At 42.6% G+C, this 22416-nt stretch overlaps 1 protein-coding gene across 1 annotated transcript in view; it reads left to right on the forward strand.

The window, feature by feature from the left end:
* PKD2L1 (polycystin 2 like 1, transient receptor potential cation channel) overlaps positions 1-22416 on the forward strand; it is a 2231834-nt gene that overhangs the window by 863997 nt on the left and 1345421 nt on the right. The gene's annotated exons all lie outside the window — the stretch shown is intronic.

The following is a 22416-nucleotide window of genomic DNA, read 5'->3' on the forward strand; positions in this document are numbered from 1 at the left end:
TAGTCACCATGATGACCGGCACACAGTGCCCAACGTCACCAGTAATGTCACGTTAGGACCAGTGCCGTCAGCATAACGCGCACACATTCCACACTTCACTACAGGACAGTCATGACAACCGGCACACAGTGCCCGATGTCAGCAACATGGGCACGCTAGGATAGGGTTCCCTTTTAGAACGAGTACACCTCTCTGTCCCCTTTGCTCTGTTCTTATTCTTTTTTTGGGGGGTCTTAAAATTATTCCCAAGATTAATATGGGTTTATGGGCCTCCTAAATGTAGTCACCATGATGACCCGCATTACCAGCTCCACATCATCGGCACAGGCCCCCTATACACGCTAGGTCTGTTGTCTATAACCGATCTGTAGGTGATTTTTTGTTTTTCTCAAGTAGATGTTCTCTTTTTTCTTGGTCATATGTAAATGTTTCAAAAATATGTAAATAAGTAAAAACGACTGCAATGATGATGTTGCCCGCTTAGGATTATTGGCTAGGTGTGGTGCAAAAATATGAAATGTATCTATCTGGCCATCTCTTTTGTTTAATGAATTAGTGTGGTCTAGGCCAGGTAGTAACCAGACCCAAGCCTTTGTTGGTTCCATTACAAATCCTGAAGACAGGGTGCTGAGTTTTTAGTGAGAAGGTGCCCCTGCATGAGCAGAGCCCCTCTGCAGCCTTCGGAGACCATTCTCCTGGATTGTAAGTGACTCAGCCGGACATATAGGTAGAGGTGCATTATAACCTTGCGGTAAATGCTATCTCAAAAATAGCTACAAACAAACATATTGTGTTTGGTATCAAACACCTTGGGATCATATCTCCACACCAGTAACCAGTGTGGGAGGTATGATTCCACCCTTCAGAAGTGAGCTTTGTGGGGTCACTGGCCTATCCGGTGCCAGCCTTCTTGACCCGGTCAGCACAAAATGGTTGTTGCCGACCAGAGACACACTTCTACCCTCCTGCTGCTGAGCCAAACTCGAGCAGGGGAAGGCAGTACAATAGGCATTCTGTCACAGGGAGGTGTGACCACCTCCCAGACAAGATTTAGTGCATTGGGGCTGGGTGGGTGCACTCTGAGAGTGCCTGCAAATCTGCACCCGGGGCACGTTTTGTGTCCCTGTGCATTGCCCAGCTCAAACCAGTTGTGGGAGCCATTGGCTCCTGCTCTGGCGCGAAACTGGAAAAGGACATAGGTGTAACAACCCCTCTGTCCTGACCCTCCCCTAGCTGAGTCCCCCCAAATATGTCCAACCCTCTCCCGTGGGTACATAAGGGCTTACCTGGCTGTAAGATGTTAGATGTTACATGGACAAGTTTCTACAAGAAGATACCACTGACTTTCGACCATCTGGACACGCTGGACTTCACTGAACTTCGACTGGGCCTGACTTTGTCTCCCTCTCCATCCAAAGCTTGGTCTGTGCCCTTGCTCAATACATCCTCTGTACAGGACCAGTGGTGCACTAAGGACAATGGAAGAATCGCCTTTGGATTGAAGGAGTTACTCCGCTGTCTTAGCAGGCACCTTAACACAACTGACCGGTCTGCTGCTCCTGAGCTCCTGCAGACTTGGAAGATCTCAGAAACACAGAGGGTGGGTTTTCCAAGGTCCTCTAGGTCAATCTGCCTTCTTACCAAGTCTGAGACCAGTATCCCTCGTGGGGACTGCATAACCTGAACCCCTGTGCACTGAATCCATTTGCAGTTGCATATGCTTGTTGCCAATTCCCGAGATTGTGCATTAGACTCCATATAGTCCTGACCCTGAGCAGTATTTGGACCAAAGAACTCTGGCCTCCTTGCACTGCGTGCTCCGGGGGCTGGTACTTTGCAATCTTGCCCGAGGTCCCCTCGCGACTCCTGGTCCTTCGGCCTGTGGGTCTCTCTGAGGGTCATCTTGATTTCTGTTGGGCTTCCCTAGTTGCTCCAGATGTGCTGTGACTCCCCATTGCTTGGTGAGTCCCCTGGCCCTTGCTGGTCCACACCGTAACCTGTTTGACTTTCCTTCATGGGTTGCTTTTGCCAAGGCTTGTTGGTGCTCAAGCTGAACACCGACCCCTCAGCACTCCACATCCTTTATGGGAGAGTTCACCTCCGGCTCCTGGTTGTTCTCAGCATCTTCTGGTCCCCGTGGCTGCAGAGTCAAGCATCCCTTCTTCGCACCTGAAGCACCCGACATCGCTGGGCATTCGTCTACCGAGCCCCTGGTCACTCTGAAGTGACCCAGGCTCTGTCCCCTCTGCTTTCAGGTTCCTTCTTTCCCATATCCATGCTTAGATTCCACCCGACCATTTTCACCTTCACTGCAGCAGTACTTCTCTGCAGCTCTCCATTGAGAACGACAGCAGTTTCCGACCCAACTTCAAACCTACACATCCGGCTCCTCTTGGATAGGTAACTCCAGTACTTCAGTATCCACAGGTGGGGTGGCTCTTCAAACTCTTAAGTTCCAAAGGGTTCATTTGAAGTCCTCCTAGAAGGGTCCTTAATCTTTAAAAGTGTAACCGCGACTTTTATTTATTTATTTATTTTATTTATTTAAAGACTTTTATATAGCGCTGGCTAGACCCGAAGGTATCAGAGCACTTTACATAAGAATCAACTGTGATGTATTCCTATAGGTTCTGTATCGATCCCCCTATTCCTGACCCTGGTCTGGTTAATAATTAACTAGCAGCCATCCCACGGTGCAAAAACCGTTATCTGATTAAGTCACACCACGGCACAGGAACGCGTTATCTGATTAGGTCATAACGCTTGCCATCTAATTAGGCAAGCACTATTCCTCCAGCCCCTGATAAGGCATACGGAGTTCTCAAAACAAATCAAACCTATGACCACCTGGGAAAATCCCTACAGCCATTGTTTTGATTTCACCGAGAACTTCAGTAAAGAATGTGCTAACGACCAGTTCGTATGATATCCTTATTGACGTATCTATGTCCATCCTTACGTCAATCTCGGCACCTTACAGGTATAAATATTACCGGCATTGCCTTAAGCAAAGACACGCGGTGGTGACGAGATCGGAGCAGCGAGACTTGCCGAGGAGCCCAGCAGAGAGCGCAGCCCAATGGCGCTGCCCCGCCTTCCTGACGCGCTGAGAACGAGACGCTGCCTTTCTCCTGCCGAGAAATCCAGCTCCGGCGCTTCCAAGCGGCCCTTGCAGGCAGCTGGAATATCAAGACCAAAGACGAGAGATACCAGCCCTCAACCATTCTAGATCTCAGGTACAGAACTGAATAACCCCTTGCAGAGAATTCTTGAGTCAGTCACTTGGCAAAACAAACTTAACTTAAATTGCTACTTATCTACTCCCGCCCACGTATTAGGCTTAGGTCAGGTACACCGGGGTAGGCGTAGTTAGAAGCACCAGTTGAGTACGATTAGTCAAATGTATATATGTATGTATCTATTTTATCCATTTTAAATATCTTATGGCTTAGAAACCATATCAATGCTTTTACAGTATTATTTTATACTTCTGCTTTTATTGTATGCACTTTACTTAACCATAAGTATTACAATAATATCGATTCATTTCTCTTGTACGAGAAAAGAGACTGATCAATAAATAACATCTTTTATTGAACACGCCCGTCTCTTCCTTTTCTCTACAATCTGGTGAAACTAAGAATGCACTGAACTGACTGAGTAAAATAAGTTGTCTTTTGTTTTCACACAACTCTAGAGATACACTCTTGATTAGGGGAGAGCAAAGTTGTCATGTTCTATGGTTGTCAGAAACTAAATCCCTTCTTGTCTATCCAGGGAGGTTAAACTCCTCCTTGCCTATTCGAGAAAGTTTCTAGTGAACTCTGAGCTAGCTGGCAAACACAAAACTTTAAGTCTAATATCGTCAGTAGAAGACCTAGTTAACCTCCGTCCTAGGTCTATACTATTGAAGGTATTATTCCAATGCGCAGAGCCTATTGGGATAATAGGAACTACACTACATGGCGCCCAACGTTTGGATAGGCGATAAAACTAACGCAAGACATTAGAGTAACTCAGTCGTGCTTTTTCACTCAGAACCCTTTTTTTCCCACAATACTCCAAAGACGTCTGGAGTGGGTGAAAGGTCATATCCGCCAAACCTCGCAGGAGGAGACTCCTATGTATGGTTCTTGGTTTATTCAACGTTGAAGGATACACTGTTCCAAAATATTGTGCATCTAATCTTTGTTTCCATAAGAAACCTGATCTGCAAACAAACGGAATAACCTTCCTGTCGGTAAAATGGTAGACATTGAAGAAGAAAGAGAGACAGCTAGAATAGCAGCTGAACTTTTAGCAGCTGATACTACCATGCAGGAAAATGACCCGGATATAATACTCATCCCGGTCAACATAAGAAAATCTATAACTTTAAAACTTATAGAAAATGGACTGACACCGAGAGGTGGCACAGTCATATTCGTAATCGAGGCACACGAATATCGGCAGACAGAGGTATTCTATTCATGGATAAACTTTCCAGCAGCAAACGCTGTAACAAAGGACTTCCACTATTACAAAACAGAGGAACCTCCTAATGAGTACACTCCTTTCGAGGAGGTGGAAGTACCACTCAAATTCCAAGAGCACCTGCTCGTGTTTAATGGCGCCCTAAAACATAATAATCACATCACCAGGCTCGGTCCACTAGGTAGACCAGGAGCAACGTGGCCGGTCCTAGCCGGATACACACCACATCCAGACATTGAAGAAATGCCTGCAGCAGAGCTTTTAATACAGCTAAAACAACTAATCAAAATACATAGACAATTAGTCCAATATGTAATGCGGACTTCAACAGTCCAACCAGCAATTAAAATTCCACAGCTGACCCCTCATCAGGGGAACACAAATAAAATTACACCACAGAACATACAGTCCTGCCTAGGTAAAGTACCAGCTAAACGGGAACAAATTCCATTCTGGTTGGCATAAAAAATCACTCAAATAGAGGCGGTATTTCCAGAAACCACTCCTCTTGAGAAACACAGGATTCTGACTATCTGTCTTCCAATGGGAATCGCACCACACGTGGAGGACTGTGACACTTGGGGTACAGTCTTTGCTTCCATTTACACAAAAACACATGGTGTTCCATCCATGTCAGTAATACCAGATGTGCTAAAACAAATTCAAGATGAATACGGTCCAGAACCCGCTTTAACTCTTGGTATGAAATTACTGAAAGACTTCAAGCAGGTCTCGGCAATATTACTAGCCAACATAAAGGGAGAAGCAGCGAATGTGGCGATCCGCCAGAGGTTAAAAGAGACAAATATAGCAGACCAACCAGCTGAAATTGCCAGAATTATAGAAAAATCCTATGAAGAACTAGGTAGAGATAGTTTGGGTGGAATTCCGGTAAAACCCCAACTAATTGAAAGTCCAGAAAAAGTATTTATTAAAAATAATTTAAACACTCAAAAAAAGAGCTGGGATGGAAACAAAAATTCCAATCCTAAAGAAAAAAGATTCCAGTCCAGAGGAAGGTCTCCTCGGCGGAGAGAAAGATCTCCTGACCAAGGACGCAAGTCTACCCAAAGGGAGCCCTCTGTGAAAAAATACAACCTTAGAAATAGGGATAATATAAAGAAACCTGATAGATATCAAGATAATGATACACGTCCCTCTCAATCTTTTCAGACTTCCTCGCAGAAATCGGAAAGAAGAGGACGATCAGAACACAGGGAAGAGCACGTCAAGTCCAAAGACAAAGAACCTGCTCATCTGAATAAAAAATTACAATTTCCAAAAAAGAAGGTAGCCAGTATTAAAGTAATCAAAGATGCCGAGAATACTGAGGACACAGCTGAAAAACGGAGAATGGGCTCAGACAATGCTAGACAGCGCAGCAGAGGTGAGCATAGCTCGCAAAGTCCTTATGAATCATCTGGAGACAGTGGACACGAATGAATACATTCAGGTGGAAACTGCCGATACCAGAGTTAGCAAACCTCATAAAATATATGAAATAACATTACGTATAGAGGGGGATAAGACTAGAAAAATAAGGGGTTTATTTTGGGATAATCTCTCCAAGGGCTATGACATCCTTCTAGCTGAAAAAGACTGGCCACCCGAGTTTGTCAGGGAGTGCCCTCATGGCGAAGAAATAATTATGCCTGCCTTCTCAAATCATATTCCAATTCATAAAAAATATACACTTGCTAGAAAGTGGGCAGTAGCTCAAGCTCCTGCTTTATATAAAAATCATGTGGGATGGGATGAGGACTCTCCTCCTCACAAAATCCAGTTAAAATCACAACCTACTGCACAGAGGCAGTATCCAATTAAGCAAGAAGCTAAAAAACAGGTAAAAGAGATCCTAGATCAACTTGAATACCAGGGGGTGATTGAAACTTGCACCTCACAAATGAACAACCCTTTGTTTCCTGTCGCCAAACCAGACAATTCATATTGTCTTGTTTTGGATTACAGACACCTTAACTCATGTTGCAAAACTTTTGCAGTACAAAACTCGCATAGTGCTGCGCTAATGAATAACATAGTGCGGAAAAAATATAAAACAACATTAGACATCTCTAATGGATTCTTTTGTCAGAATATAGCACCAGAAAGCAGATATTTGACTGCGTTCTCGGTAAATGGCTCGCAAAAAAGTTTCTGCCGTTTACCCCAGGGGCACAAGAACAGCCCAGGATTATTCTCAGCGAGAGTAACAGAGTTACTACAAACATATGATGACGAGGCATTATCCTATGTCGACGACATTTACCTAACAGATGATGACTTAGATACTCACTCGAAGAGAGTGAACACCATAATACTTGGGTTTGCGACAGAGGGTTACAAATTCAACTTTAAAAAGTCTAGAATAGCCCATCTAACAGTCCTGTTTTTAGGATATGAATTATCAAGTGAAGGCAAAAGCCTGGCTGACAATTTCCTAGAGAAATGTGCTGTAATCCAAGCACCTAAAACATTAAAAAACTTACAATCAATTCTAGGCTTCCTAAATTTCGGAAGAACTTACATTATAAATTACGCAGAAAGGGTCAAACCCCTTTATGATCTAATAAAACCAGATTTTAAAAGAATCAATTGGACTCAAAAACACACAGAAATTTTGAGATCTTTACAAACAGACATGTTAATTGAAACAAAATTACAAACACGTGATAACACACGCAACCTTGTGATTCGAGTCATCCCAGGAAGATGCGGATTCACATACCTGACCTCTAATGAGGGAGAAAAGGTACCAATTGCATACAAATCACACTTGTACACAAAAGCTGAAATGAAATTTAGCCCTACGGAAAAAATTCTAACCGCGGTACAAACTGCTTTAGCAAAAGAACGAGCCCTAGCACAAGGTAAACGAATAATCATCGTGACACCAATACCAGCCCTGGAGGCGGTAACAAAGGCAAGCATTCCGAATGCTAAAGCACTCCATCCAAGGTGGATACAGTGAGCTAACTCTCTTGCTGCAACAGACGTGGTATACGAATTTGATCCCAACTTAAAAACACAAGAATTTCTCCAATATGAATTTGAATGTCCTCCGCCGACCGAAATTCTGCCTCTAGAACATTACGGCTGTATAATATATACAGACGGATCAGCACAACCCGCAGTGGGGGGTAAACAAGCTTACAGTGTTGCGTGCGCGATTGTTAAAGGTCGCTGGCACGAAGGGAAATTTAAGCCAGCGGTTACTAAAACACAATCTCTAGGAGATTGTACAGCTCAGCGAGCAGAACTACTGGCATTCAAGATGGCGCTTCGTAGTGTGCGATTCGTATTATTGCGTTCAGTCTTACAATGAATACCTGCAGATCTGGGTTCAGAATGGCTTTAAAGATGCAAAAGGTGGCACAATCAAGCATAAAATGCTTTGGGAACAAGTAGTTCTTTTACAAAAGGAACTACCAAAGACTCACGTGATACATACACTGAGTCATCAACGTGATGGCGTTCACGTTGCAGGGAATTCATAGGCTGATGAGGCCGCGAAGGCAGCTGTACAAACGGCTTCCGTAGCTGCCATCACCCGGTCAAAAACAAAAATAGACAGCGAAATTTTACAGGCTGTTAGCGCTACAGTAAAAGATGCGATAGAAACACTCCCGAAAGGCTTTCCAGTAAAGTACTCATACATAACTGATGCAAATAATGTTCCTTTTGCTCGAATCCCTGGAGTGGGGGATAGGGCAATTCCAAACATGGAACATAGGTTAGGACTAATCATAGCGGCACACGAAGGGCTTGCTTCTGTACATGCTGGCGTCTCAGCCACAGTATCGTTATTAAAACAGAGATACTGGTGGCCACAAATGAGAAGACAAACACGGAACTATGTTCTAGAATGTGAAATATGTCAAAAAATGAAAGTATCAACAGTGAGACGACCAGCGCAGACGCCCCTTCTAATCTTGGATAAACCATTAGCCTGTGTTTACCTGGACCACTGTGGTCCCTTACAAAGGGATGGTAACTATAAATATATCTTGGTCGCAGTGGATTCATGTACGAGATTCATATGGATGTGGCCCCAGCGATCGGCTGACGCCAGAACTGTTATAAAAGATTTGCGAGTCTTTATCGGCGTATACGCAATTGGCATGCTGCATTCTGACCAAGGCCCTGCCTTTAGCTCTCGAGCTTATAAGGAGGCCATGACCAGCATGGGCATTGCATTGCGGTATTCTTGTCCATTTCATCCTGAGGGAAACGGAATCGTAGAAAGAAAAAACCGTGACATAAAGCAATCTATAACAGCGAAGGTATTAGGTTCGGGAGCTGGGTGGGTCAAACATCTAATAAGTGTCCAACGTAGTCTAAACAACCTGCCAAGAAATTCTCTGAGGGGATTCAGTCCGTACGAATTATTGTTTGGGACTAGAATGATGATCTTAGATCTTGACAGTCAGACTTCAGTGGTTAAAGAAAAAAGCTTTGACATCAAAGATCGTTTGGCTATTTTGCAGGACTTAAACGAAACAAGGAAAGACCTGAGCAACATAAAGTTAAAACAACAGCCAACAACCACTGAAGAAAAACCACCTGTCCCAGCAAGACCTGCCTGGATTCCAAAAGTCGGGGATCTAGTCAGAGAAAAGATCGCAGTAAAGAAGGAATTTGGGCCTTCTTACAGAAAAGCAGCTCCTGTCTTGTCTATCAACGGGACAAGATCAGTAGTACTACCGCCCCTTGCTGGTAAAAAGGAGAACAGAGTTGTATCCATCGACCTGGTAAAACCACAATCATGTGGCCGATAACAAACAGTAGGCCAGTGGACTCCCGATAAGTAGTAGAACACCAAGGTTTGCTACAACTACAGAGGTTCAAACTAAGAGGCTAATCACATTCGATATGCCTACAGAAAATCAACAAGGACTATGCAACAAAGCAATGGAACTTAAACCTCTAAAAACCCAAATAAAAACATTTAGTCGAGACACACCAACCTACAATTAAGTAACATATGACTATGCTGATGAAACAAAGGAAACTTCTAGAACAAAAAATAATCCAGAAGCAATTGGAACAATAGACAGAACAGCATCCGGCTACTTCATCAACTTCAATGATTCATCTGAAGATCTGAGTGAATCAAAGAAACAGACATCAACAAAACTTTTAAAGATAAAGCTAAGGAACTTTTTCAACATCTGAAAGAAACCTATCTAATTTCTCCATGGTTTGAATTTTGGGTGGCCTTAGGTGCATTTATCCTCATACTTTGGCTCATCATGGTACTATGCTTGGGACATTTCATTGAAGGAAAATATGCTAAAATGGACACAGCAAGCCAGAAAATCAACTTGGTCCTCAAACCACACACATCTTCACACGTCGAGAAAAGAGAACTTTCTTCAGTCAACTTCACAGCCAATCCTATACCCGGTGGGGTAGCATGGGACAATACTGATTATGAAATCTATGGTCCGGTTGAAATCCTGAAGTATCCACATCAAATTAAGATCTCATTGAGTGACTTTGTAAAGCCAAGCTCATTTGCTGATGATTGGGACTTTGAAAGTATTAATGATATGATGTCTGACCTAGTGATGTCTGCTAAATTTACAAAACATGATTATTTGCAGGGTTCGTCTAATTATGATAAGATGTTCTGCTATAATCACTTTGGTAACCATTATCTGCATAAATCTGCACAACCTAGAAATGTTTTAAATTATAATCAATGGGAACACTGTGCAACCCCTCCAAAAGGTAGCTCAAGAACTTTTTATGACAAATATTCAAATTTTTCAGGGTTCAACACAAGTAATGCAGAAACATTTTATTTCAAATTGTCAAACAAGACAGGTACGAAGACCATGCTTACAAACACTAAATTGATATATTCAGACTCATTTTTGAACAAATGAATATATTTGGTTTTGATTACTGGGACAAAAATGTTGAAGTAAAAAGTGTTTGGGGTACAAAAGAATGGCAAGTACAAGGTATGGAATCATTGTTTAGAGCCTGCATGATCCCAGAACAGATTATATTTTTGAATGACACTATTCACCAAACCACCTGTATGGCCTAGCCAAAATCAAAGATTTAAACAAACCGTCTATTCCAAAGCCAACAACAAACAGCAACAGCTCTATAGATGTTGAAATAGACGTAAACCATATATTAAACCAAAACAGAACACATCCTGATTGGAAACAATGGTTGATCTGGCCCACAGACACTAATAACTGTCAAGACAGATTCCTGAACAAAATACAGGGGTTCACATTGACCAGGCCAGACCCTAGATATTCCCAAAGACAACACCCAGGGATAATTACCACATACAGTGTGGGCAAGCTCTGCCTTCAATGGCTACAAACATCCACACTGGCAGAAATTAAGCAACACCTAACTTTACTTACTGATGGTGCTGACTTGCGTGATTTCATTATGGGACCGCGCAAACAGCGTCAAAAACGCTTCATAGCAGCCTCTGTATATGCAGCTTATAACGAAGCCTGGAAAATAACTCAAATTGAGACAGCAGAGAGAATACGGGAAATTGACCGTATTAATTTGGAAAAATCACTTTCTGTAGTAGACAATGGGTTAATGACTCTGTCCTCCAGAATATACTCTTTGGACAGCATTGTGTCTTCAGCAATCGACATAATATCGCAAGACTTACTGTTGTTACAACACGGTCAGTCCCAATTGCGTTCTATTGTACAGCTTGGCTGGACGTTACAAAATCTGCGTTCAGGCTATGTGCCTTGGCGTTTAATCAACACAACGTCACTGTTCAATATCTTTAACCTTACTGATAAACAAATCAGTATGGCACAGAAGGGTGCTGATTAAGCATGAGCGCAAAATCCGCTCCGATCGCGGATTTTGCGGATTTTCGGTAAATCCGCGATCCGCGAACTCTCGCGGATTTACCGAGAATCCGCAATCCGCGATCGGAGCGGATTTTGCGGTCAAAAGTTCAAGCCTGCATAATTTACGATGGCGCCGGCAAGCTGCCAGCGCCATCCTCAAATGGTTACTTAATTAGCTTCGACAGGAAGCTCTAATAGATAAGATACAGCAGGGGCTCGAGCGCCTGCTTTATTTTAACAGTTAGAGCTTCCTGTTGAAGCTAATTAAGTAACTATTGCAGGATGGCGCTGGCAGCTTGCCGGCGCCATCGTAAATTATTTCACCGGTGGTGTCTTCTTGAGTAAATATGAAGGGCAGGGTTCATTCGGGCACGACGGTCCTGGCACAAAAAAATAAACCTCAACAGGAAACACTTGCAGATACCAATAAAGCATGTGCCCTAGTTGAAGCTTTAATTCAGTGACTCATTGATCAGCCCAAAAACTAATCTGCTGATCGGTCTCTGCCCTTTTATACACACAAGAGGCATGCTCGCATGGACGCCCCGTCCGTTTGGCCCCGCCCACACACTCGAGGTGTGCACCGTCTTCCCGCCATTTACCCACTATGATGGACATTTCACTAAAGGGACCCCTGCGCACTTCGGCGCGATTGCATAGTAACACACACTTGGTCGCTGGAACTAGTTGAAGCGCAAATGTAGTGACTCATTCACCAGCCCAAAAAAAATCGTGAGCGTTGGGAGGCTGGGCAGATGTGCCTTCTTCCCAAATATCCCCGGACACACAAGAGGCATGTGCGCTCGCGTGGAAGCCCCGTCCGTTTGGCCCCGCCCACACACTCGAGGGAGCCCCGCCCCCAATCCGCAAATCCGCTGAATCCGCTAAATAGGCGGATTTTGCGGATCCACGATCCGTGGATCCGCTAAATCCGCGAATCGTGGATCCGCAAAATCCGCCCATGCTTAGTGCTGATTATACAATCCTGAGCATTGAGAAACTAGAGAGATTACCATTGACAATGTCAGAACGACCTGTCATTGAATGGATAATACATGGGATAATTAATATTCCAATATCTACTTTCAGGTTTCAATACTGCCAAAAATATATACAGGCTGGCATGTACGAGAAATTGGGAAAAGGGTACATTAAGTCAACATGGAACTTGCCCTATTCACATGCATGTGTCAGTAATAAAGGCCAGAAAGTGTTTCTTGGTGGCAATAATTGTGCGATGTCACTAAGCGGTACACTTCTGTGTAATGGTATTAGTTTACATGGAGCCTGTGAAGGGTCCTCAAATAACCTTTCATGTCACCAGCTAGGCACACCTGCAACACAAATAGAACCATTCTTTAGGAGACTATCGAACGGGAGTTACATTCTGATTGTAGACCGCAGATGTTGTAGTTTTCTGCCCGGAATACCTTATCTCATAACTACGACTGCGAAGGTCATGTGCTGTGAACGGGTATTGTTCCCCAGCGCTTCACCAGACAGGGAGGCATGGTTATGGCCCAAATTGAATATTACTTCTATTCGAATTGATACTTTAAGCAGAATGAAGACAGTGCTTCTCCAGACGACGACCAGGCTAACGTCATCAAAAGAAAAATATGATCTCCAAGTTGCAAGGACAACGGCAGAGATTCATTCATTGTTATCAACTAATTCCCCCATACATTTCGCAGAAATCCTGAACGAAATCTTAAATATTTCTGATACCAGTGGAGTCTCAAATGTATTTAAGACAGTGTTTTCGGGGGCTTTAACACCATTCAAAGCCATTCTGGGTATTTTTCCAGACTTCGTCCATTCCATCTTTGGCGGACTTCCTCTCCTTTTGGGACTAGTGGCAGGAATCCTATTTTTGATCCTGTTATTTCGTTATGGCAAACCGTGTCACAGACAAAACACCTGCGACAAGGGAAGAAACAATCCTAGCCATTGGATACCGGGACCGGATATCTAAAATCCTTGGACTATCCCGGCTTAGAGACCTAAACTTGACTTGGTTTCTTTCATTTAGACCGATGTGGCAACGATGTGTTTTACCTGTATTAAGGTGCTTGCTATGCGGAGAAGAATGCGTGTTGGACACCTGTCTGACACTACAATCGGATGTGCCAATGGACGCAGAAACTTTGTTGGGTCCGGTAACGACTCATGCATTGTGCTGTCCCCAGCGGCTACCAATCCTGATGACGGCATTCGTGGAGACTTCACCACTACGATTGAGGGGTTGTGAAGTACGAGATGAAAGCAGCATCGATCAGGTACGACCTTCTGTCAGCTATGCTGATCGAAACATCAATGAAGGCAATCATGCTCATGAATGCATGGTGACCACTTTTTCCGAGTTAGTGGAACTTTCACAGGAAGCTGTTGACAGTTTTTTCGACAGTCTAAATGATATGATGTTCTCATCAGAGCAGAAATAATGACTTTTGAGCAAGCTAGCACACGGCGTTCCCAACACCCTGAATTTGGCCTTCAGCTTTGATAATAAAGTATCCTGAACAATTTTTTCTCCAGTTTACGGACAGCGAAACATAATTTTTTCAGCGGCCCCAAAAATATTTTGCAATTTTTCGGGACACTTATCTTCTGCTTAAAGTAGAAACTATTCTTAGAGAACTAAAATTCTATTTTAGGAACTTTAGAGACATTAGCTGCCCTCTGGCATGTTCATGAATATTTTATTTTGTGATGAAATGGACTCGCACCTTTTCTTCTGTATTAAGAGCCATTTCATGTGTTATTTTCATATTTTATTAATAATGATGTATGAATATGCGTAATTGATTTAGCATTACTATACTGCTCGATAGCATATGGTGCATATAATTATCTTTTCGTATATTTCATGATTTCAAAATGCATATCAATGTATTTTGGGGTGGTACGGTATACACGTGCTCTACTAGTATATTTACTATGCCTAGATTTGTAATTATGGACATAGTCTGCGTGGAGTGGGTGTGATGTATTCCTATAGGTTCTGTATCGATCCCCCTATTCCTGACCCTGGTCTGGTTAATAATTAACTAGCAGCCATCCCACGGTGCAAAAACCGTTATCTGATTAAGTCACACCACGGCACAGGAACGCGTTATCTGATTAGGTCATAACGCTTGCCATCTAATTAGGCAAGCACTATTCCTCCAGCCCCTGATAAGGCATACGGAGTTCTCAAAACAAATCAAACCTATGACCACCTGGGAAAATCCCTACAGCCATTGTTTTGATTTCACCGAGAACTTCAGTAAAGAATGTGCTAACGACCAGTACGTATGACATCCTTATTGACGTATCTATGTCCATCCTTACGTCAATCTCGGCACCTTACAGGTATAAATATTACCGACATTGCCCTAAGCAAAGACACGCGGTGGTGACGAGATCGGAGCAGCGAGACTTGCCGAGGAGCCCAGCAGAGAGCGAAGCCCACTGGCGCTGCCCCGCCTTCCTGACGCGCTGAGAACGAGACGCTGCCTTTCTCCTGCCGAGAAATCCAGCTCCGGCGCTTCCAAGCGGCCCTTGCAGGCAGCTGGAATATCAAGACCCAAGACGAGAGATACCAGCCCTCAACCATTCTAGATCTCAGGTACAGAACTAAATAACCCCTTGCAGAGAATTCTTGAGTCAGTCACTTGGCAAAACAAACTTAACTTAAATTGCTACTTATCTACTCCCGCCCACGTATTAGGCTTAGGTCAGGTACACCGGGGTAGGCGTAGTTAGAAGCACCAGTTGAGTACGATTAGTCAAATGTATATATGTATGTATCTATTTTATCCATTTTAAATATCTTATGGCTTAGAAACCATATCAATTCTTTTACAGTATTATTTTATACTTCTGCTTTTATTGTATGCACTTTACTTAACCATAAGTATTACAATAATATCGATTCATTTCTCTTGTACGAGAAAAGAGACTGATCAATAAATAACATCTTTTATTGAACACGCCCGTCTCTTCCTTTTCTCTACAATCTGGTGAAACTAAGAATGCACTGAACTGACTGAGTAAAATAAGTTGTCTTTTGTTTTCACACGACTCTAGAGATACACTCTTGATTAGGGGAGAGCAAAGTTGTCATGTTCTATGGTTGTCAGAAACTAAATCCCTTCTTGTCTATCCAGGGAGGTTAAACTCCTCCTTGCCTATTCGAGAAAGTTTCTAGTGAACTCTGAGCTAGCTGGCAAACACAAAACTTTAAGTCTAATATCGTCAGTAGAAGACCTAGTTAACCTCCGTCCTAGGTCTATACTATTGAAGGTATTATTCCAATGCGCAGAGCCTATTGGGATAATAGGAACTACACTACAATGTAACAGAAAAAGTTCAACAATTACACAATACTTCAAAAAAAAAATAGGCAATACAATTAGGAGAGGAGAGAAAGGAGAGACAAAAGTAGTGGGGGGGCAGGGGAGGTGAGAAAGGGAGGATAAGGGAAGAGACAATAAGGAGAGGGGAAGAGACAATAAGGAGAGACGAAAAAGAAGTGTGCCTAAAGACTGACTGGGTTGGTGACGACCAAGGAGGGAATCCACGGCCATTTCCCCTATAGCTAAACCAGGTAGCTCCATCAGCCATCAGACAAAATAGTTCAGTCTCAATACATTGAGAGGGGAGAGAAAGAGAGACATAGATAGAGGAAGGATGCGGGAGGAGACGACAGGAGAGACGAAAGGAAGTGCAACAATGTGGTTCAACAATATAACAGAAAAAGAACAACAGTTACACATTACATCAAACAATCAGCAATACATTAGGAGAGGAGAGAAAGGAGAGAGAAAAGTAGTGGGGGAAGGGGAGGTGAGAAAGTGAGGATAAGGGAAGAGACAACCGTAGAGACGAAAGGAAGTCTGTCTAAAGACCGACTGGGTAGGTGACGACCAAGGAGGAAATCCACGGCCCATCTCCCCTATAGCTAAACCAGGTAGCTCCATCGGGCATCAGACAAAATAGTTCCCCATAGAATTGTACGGCGCCCACGGTCTTGTTCCCACACTGCACCCAGCCTCCGTGGGGTCCCTGTCTACTCACCTTGGGTGGTTCCTTGGGGTCCCAGCAATTCTACATGCTCCACACCATGTTTTGATCTCAGTCGTGACTGTTATACCACTATTTTAGTATATGGTTTGGTCTCCCCCTGGAGCCCACTGTGTATTGTGCTACTTACAACTTTTCTATTGATCTCGTATTGTGTGCTTTGTGTTCTATCCTCATGCAGAGGATAGTAGAGAGTGTTATGTAATATGTACATATTTTTATATAACTACTTTATGATTCTCCTTTCATTTAATCACTCTAGGATGTGATATTCTGGTAAAACAAACTACTTTACATTCCTTCAAGATTAAGCCTGAAGGCTGCTCCCCACAGCTACCACTAAGATAGCTTTCTTAAGGTTATCTTTGACCTCATGCATCATAATGGCCATTTGGACTGGTGCAAGGTGCCCACTTTAATTAGTGGACAGCATATACCAGGCCAACTTCTCACACTGAACAACAGCAGATCTTTACCAGAGCAGCGCTTGCACGCTGACTCTAGGCTCAACCTAAAAAAGACAGCTGATTTGGCCGCTTGGTACAGCGCTAATGATCTCCCTCTAACATCATCATACAGCATCCTCTAAAATCTCCTTCGCTGACAGACCCCTGCTGTGGCCTGACCGATTGTATATGTAGGTTGCTCTGTTAGTGGTGCTTCTGTGGGCACAATTATTCCATCTCCTCAGCTTCCTTCAGCTCTCTCCGGCCTTATGGAACTCCTGGTCTCGGGGCTGGCACATTTGGTCAAAGGTCACTGGACCTGTCTGCTTTACAGTAGTGTTAAATGTTTCAATTGTCGGTCCACACATTCTGCTACACGCTGTAGACCAATTGCAGCCAGCATCACACTCATCACTCCTTTTTGTCCAATCTGAATTAATGAATCAAATTCTAATTACTGACTACCTAGCTTAGTATTCTACTACAGTGTCAACAACCAATCAGATACTCAACATTGAACAGTTTTTTTCTTCTCTTGTAAATGCTTCAGCTTCCACATTATTTCTCATTCTGCTTCTGATTCCTCCTGTGCTCTTCTCAGAATATTATCCTGATGGTTTGACTGTGTATTATGAGCCAGGGCTTTCGTGTCAGGGCTTTAAAGTATGCTAAAATTGTGGAATTGACAGGGATCTTGATTCTCCCAGGTAGACATTACTTGGATTGGCCATAGATGTATGAAAAGGCATCAGCTATTGGCCACGGTTGACAGCCTTTGAATTATGAGCACACAGACCTTATGATTGTGCACTGTAGTGGCAATGACTTAGGAACCGTTACTGGGATTAGACTCGACATTCAAATGAAAATATACTTGCCACACTTGATGTCTCTCTTCCATCATACTGCCTTTGTATATTCCAACATATTTCAAAGGCAGAAGTGGTAGTGGTCAAATTCGTTTTGCCCAAAGAGAGAGAAATCCCAGAAACATGTCACCAAAAAATCAACATTTCTTCGTGACCATGGCATGGGCTCTATATATCATAATAAAATTCGTTTTGACATGCCAGGTGTGCACCGTTGTGATGGAATGCATTTCACAGAAGAAGGGAACAGGATCTTCTTAAATATCATGAAGTAGTGCATCCAGTTCTACATATAAGTGTGCTCTACACACGATTAATAGAACTACTCTTGGCAGATCCGCCCTACAACCCATTCATACATTTTTTCATTTGTAATCTTTTTTTTTAGTTTAATCTCAGCACCTACGAGACTTCTGCAGCAGCAGGTAATTGACCACTTCCTAAAGTGGGAAGAGGTTTAAAGTTAGTCTAAGCATAGTATTTTGTACTGGAATGATACCCTTCAAGTATAAAACCTATGTTAGAATCAATCCGACACCTTTGCACTATGGTGCAAAGGTGTGTCCGTGGTGCACAGCAGTACATTTCTGCATCTGCACTAGTTAGATGGGAGGAGAGTGCCATATTTCTGTAAATATTACGCTCTTCTCTCTCCTCAAGCAGCTCAGCATTTGTGGCTGCTGGACTGCCCTGTGTGATCATCTAGTAAATGTGGGCCTCAGAGTTTCCTCCATTTGTCTCCCCTATCATGCTCGCTTTACTCGTCCAGTCTTAAAAAGCCATTGAGCTACCCATTGTATCTGGGAAGCCAGATCATGTAACTCATAGTTTGGAGCTCCACGTCTTTTTCCAAAGGCCGTCATAGGGTTCCCAGTGATACTCTGTCCCTGCCTCCATCCCAGATCAGCTCCCTAAGCAATACATTTATGCCCACATGCATCAAGCCTTTCTGCATTCGCAAACGGTGCGAATCGCAAAATTCGGCCGTTTGCGAATGCAAAAAGTTTTTGGGGATGCATCATTTTTTTTTAGTTTTTCGCAATTTAAGAAATCGCAATTTTTAGCGATTTTTCAAATTGCGATAGCATTTAAGAAATCGCAAATGTTGCGATTTCTTAAATGTTATGCATGATTTTTTTAAATTTGCGAATTCGCAATTTCTAAAGGAAAAATTACCATGAAGTATACCTTCGTGGTAATTTGCGAAAAGTTTCAAACATGCACAAAAGTGCATTTTTGAAACTTTTATTTTACACACACACATGCCCTTGGGACAACTGTGTGAGTAAAATGTACTTACGGTTAATTTCAGGGATGCAGGGGGGGCTCCTTTGGACCCCCCCTGCACCCTTGAAATTGCATTCTCATTTTGCGATTCCTTAATTGCGAATTCGCAAAATGAGAATGCCTTCCCATTGATTCCTATGGGCCTCTAGGCCCATAGGAATCAATGTAATGCCATTCCTTAATTGCGATTCGCAATTAAGGAATCGCAAATACAGAAAAATAAGAAATCGCAAAAATGTTTGCATTTTCTTGATGCATAGGAATTTGCGATTTCTAAATTGCGATTCCTTAATTTTCGCAATTTAGGAATCGCAAATTCCTACAATGATGCATGTGGGTGTCTCTGTCTTAAAATAAGACTGTGGGATACAAATCAGGTTTGCAAAGTAGTACAGCATTTTCAGGATCATCAACATTTTAGAAAAGTCTCTCTGCGCCGTTATAGTTAGTTGCAGGGAGCGCTAAAAATCTAAGCTACTCTTCAAAGCTCTCAGTCTTCCTTCCAAGTTCCCCTCCTAGATTTCCACATCTGTATGATGTATTTTTAACTCCCAAGTAATTAATTGTCAAGGGTTCCCTGATGATTCGTAAACGGGTTACCGCTATCGAGGCATGCTGTCTGATTGGGGAGATTGGTAATACACACGTTTTACACATACAAGAGGGAACTTAAACAGTAATTTGTGAGAGATATTGTGTTAATTGCAATAGGCCCCCAATGAACACTGATTATTGCTCTATTTCACTTTTCAAACAGTGCACACAACGGCCCCATTTTATTTTTTTCACTAGGGCCCATAACACTCTGGCTATGTTGCTGTATAAAACACACAAACACATATATTTAATCTAGTCCAAGTACCACATACTATCTAAAAGTACAAACTTCAAATGCCAGGTTAACCAACACTCATCATCCTGAAATTTCCAACCTCATACACATTTACAGTTTGTCACTGATGCACACGTCCCTCAAAGATATCAAAACATTATGGTAAGGTAGGTGGACATCTTCAAATGCAGTTCAATACTCACCACAATTCATGAAACATTTGAACGACAGAAGTTTGCAGACCTGTTATCTTCATCTAACACCACCTATCTACATACCACCTATCACCTGCCCAAACTAAAAAAACTGTTTCACTGGCCAGTTCTCACAATGTTACCGGAAACCAAATTATGTCTAACAAAAATATATTTCAATGGAACTTTAATTTTGACTGAGTCACTGCAAACCTTGTGCCATCCTAGATAACCAAGGTTTACTATACAATTTACACCATTGTTTATCCCAGCCCACACACCAAAAAGGCAGAATTGTTCATCTCATCAAAACATCATCAGAGGAGTCTTCTAATTTGGCTGTGATGAGCCCCACTCATTTTTGCCCCCACTTCAGCCTGGACCCACAATACCCCTGTCACCTAAAGTTGTGTTCAGTAAGTCAGTTGTCACCTACCACACTCCAGGACCTCATCACTCCTAAATTAATGCAAATGCTCGTGCCCTCTGTCATGTATGTCATTGTCAAAAGGTGTACAACTATTTATACAGTAGTAGCATGAAAAGGTAATTATTGATAACAAATGAGATTATAAGAATAAGTTCGGTTGAAATGTTGTGCAATGAATATGTATTATTCTGTTCATTTGAGTTGCTTGTACAAAGTAAACAAATACTATCATGCTCAAATTAATAAAATTGTTCAATGGATAACTGCATACAGGGATCCATTATACCTAATTTGCGATACCACCAACCCAACCCTGGAGGAAAGTGGAATTTGGCAGAATTTCTTGTAACCGAAATGGGGGCTACCCAAAATGTGGACTGATTTACTGAACTTTCCCCTTGGAGAGGTGTGTATTTGTGTGGGCACTGGGCAGACAGGAGGGGGGGCTGACCTGCTGGTGGTCCTTGACCTTTCTGCCCTACCCCGAGAAGCCAGGACTGGAATATTTTTGGGGACTTGCCTGGTGACAGACACCTCTGCAGAAACAAAGCGCCCTGGTGGATGTGTTGGTTTGGAACCACAGGTATTTCTTATCCCTCTGAGTGATGGAGGGGAAATTCCTAAAAAGGTAGGCCCCCGGCTGCCCTGGGTTGAGGCAGTGGGCGATAGATAAGGTAAAGGGGCCCACTGGTACTTTAAATTCTGAAATGTTCTACTGTAATGGGAAGGTGGAGACAACTGTTATATTGCTTGCAGAATCTTTGAGCTATTTGTTTGCCTTACGTCCTGCATTCTCATAGCAATAAAGCATGATTTTCGCTGATCTTATGTCCTGTATTCTTATAACAATAATGTCTGCTTAACTATGGTTATCATATAGCAATGAGCCTATGTGTATTTGTGTGAATAAAAGGCTACCCCCTTGGTTAAACCACACTAATCGCATCTGTCTATCTGTTTGGGAGTTGTTTCAGTGGGGGGCAGCGAGTTGCACGTTGTGAGCGCACTGTACATATTTGCTTTCGCAGTGCTTGTTGGCAGATGTATTTAACACTGAAGCATCTTCCACCACCAAACATGCCTAAGCATGTTAATAACAATATTAAGCTATAACTCTGCAACAGTATAGACACAGAGGAAGTCCTGAAACAGGCAGGTGATCGACATACTTGGTCTGCTAATCCTGATCTGGCTCTTAGAACTGCCCCTTTGATAAAGAAGAATTAGAATTGTGATGTTATCATAGCTACACCTGTTGCTCAGTAGACAGCTGCATCAAACTTTCTACCAGTGACCTATAGTGAGTAAGGAAGCCAACAATGAAAACTTGCTAATCTCCCAAAAACTATTATGGCAACGAGTCAAATAGATAATATGGGAAGCCACCGATATGATGTTCCTATTTGTGCCACAATAATCTGTTTCATAATATTTTTGAATCATTGATTGCAATCAGCACATGTCAAGGCTCTCCAATTTTCCCTGCATCCATGTCAGCCAGTTTCTGCTGCTATAATCTTTCTTGTTTAATTGCTAGAATCTCAATTGCTAATTCCTGTGGTTTACGTTTGCTGTATGCCGACTAAGTTATGATATACATTAATGCAATATAAAAAAATGGTTTCAAAATGCAGTACAGTTTTCACCAATCCTTATCTTCAACTGCTGATTGTACTACTGAACAAGTTGAAAATGCACAGCCTCCGTTCTACACAAATATGAGATGTTTTTCAGCACAGAAGGATAAGTGAGACTGTCATTTACTTTGAAAGTCTTTTATGTTATCACATAAAATAAAGGGCCCTATTTAGAGTTTGGCAGACCAAAAACTCAGTCACAAATTGTACTTCTAATATGGTGAACAAGAGATCCGCCCCAATTGTAGTTTCATCTCCCAAACTCTAAATAAGTCCTTAGGTCATGACTAGGGGCTGATTTAGAGCCTGGTGGGCAAATCGCCATCCATCAGG

This window comes from Lissotriton helveticus, chromosome 5_1, assembly GCF_964261635.1.
Source record: "Lissotriton helveticus chromosome 5_1, aLisHel1.1, whole genome shotgun sequence".
Classification (NCBI taxonomy): Eukaryota; Metazoa; Chordata; class Amphibia; order Caudata; family Salamandridae; genus Lissotriton; species Lissotriton helveticus.